This window comes from Anneissia japonica, unplaced genomic scaffold (genome assembly GCF_011630105.1).
Source record: "Anneissia japonica isolate Jap-2015-1 unplaced genomic scaffold, ASM1163010v1 scaffold6149_len160064_cov168, whole genome shotgun sequence".
Taxonomy (NCBI): domain Eukaryota; kingdom Metazoa; phylum Echinodermata; class Crinoidea; order Comatulida; family Comatulidae; genus Anneissia; species Anneissia japonica.
The window spans coordinates 1-1,841 of record NW_022740685.1 but is presented as its reverse complement, the minus strand read 5'-3'; positions in this window follow the sequence as shown (position 1 = coordinate 1,841).

The window sequence follows — 1,841 nt, the reverse complement described above, 5'->3', positions numbered from 1 at the left end:
TTATTATTATTATTGTTATTATTATTATTATCATCATCATTATTATTATCATCACCATCATCGTCATCATCATCATTGTTATTATTATTATTATTACTATTAGTAGTAGTATTATTAAACAAACATTTGAAGAAACTTGCAAAAGGACAAAAACGAAATTGAACCACAGTATCGCATTTCTATCTTATTTTTTCCGTACGAAACATTTACATGAAACTCCACTCGGCCTGTCTCGGCTGAATCGACCCGAAAATCTCATTGCAGAATTCAGGAGTTCAAAAATGTCAACAGATAAACGTCTACAGAACAACTTCTGAGAGAACGTCGCCGTCTAATTTTTTAAAATACATTGGTCGTTTAAAATTACATATAATATTTTATTAAGCTCCACGAGTAATGAAAAGTGTTATTTTAACTTGAGTTACATACTATGACAATTTTAATTTTTTAGTTAGGCCTGGGTTTTGCGTCTACTAAAAACGCTTCTGGGAAAAGCACAGAGAGTAAGGAAGAGCGCGTTTTTCTTCATCACTGATCAAATGAAACAGAGTGACAGTTATTTTCAAATTAAGAGAAGCGCTGAGAATAGGAAGCTCTAAAATACTGGATGCCATAAGACCTGCCAAAATGGCAGAGCACCGAATGAATGTAAAAATGAGCTAGTTATTAATATTAGGCATAGTAATCGGCAGGTTCTTGATTACAAGACTAGACCAAGTTCATTACATGTAATGCCGAAATGATAATAATAATAAGTATTATTATTATTACCTGTACGTTAAGGGGAACTTGGACAATGGAGGAATTAGAGAACAATTTAAAAAACGACGTTAAGGGGAAATAACACAAAAGATAATCCCCCTGGGTAGTTATTATTTATAGGCCTAGTAAATAGTATCTGTAGGTTCTTTATTACAAGCCTTAGGCCAAGGTAATTAATGCTGAAATGATTATTATTATTATTATTATTATTACATGTACCTTAAGGGGAACTTAGACAATGGAGGAATTAGAGAACAATTAAAAAAAAAACGACGTTAAGGGAAATAACAAAAGATATTCCCCTTGCGCGATTATTATTTATAGGCCTAGTAAATAGTAAAGTATCTGTAGGTTCTTCATTACAAGGCTTAGGCCAAGGTAATTAATGCTGAAATTATTATTATTATTTAACATTAATTACATTACAATGATAGTTTGGACAAGTTCAATAACGCCGGAATGGTATATTATTTATTTAATAATATTTCTCTTATGCGCTTTATTTTTCAATTCATGCTTCAATTTTGTCCCATTTTTACCCCCAAAATTTCAACCCATGTCAGTATGTGAAGCGTGACTGTTGTGTCAGCCTATGACCCTAGGCCTAGTTTAAGGAGGGCCCTAGGTAAGACCTCATCTCAGCCTGTGGTTATCCTCTTTCTCTGTAGCCTTTGGTATAACTTTACCTATCTACACTTTATAACTGGAGGTACTACGCTGCTGCTGTTGTTGTAGATAATATACTAACATTTAATAACATCCAAGAAGGTCACAGTTAGCTACACAGTGACGTACATCACATAAGTCCGTGAGATTTCATAGGCCTACCGTAGGTAAACATATAAAGAGCAATAATAGTAAAACTCGAGCGTCACGACATTGCGAAGTGTCTGCTCTTGTTCCTCGTATCGTACTCACTCGAGTCGATCCGAGATGGCCCGAGTGAAGTTTCATGCAAATGTTTCGTACGGAAAAAAAAATCGCTACCTGGCCTGAGATTTATGGATTTAAGATTTTTTTTTAATCACGCTTAGGCTTATGTGTTCTATTAGGCCTATGGATAACGTGTACTGATGCAT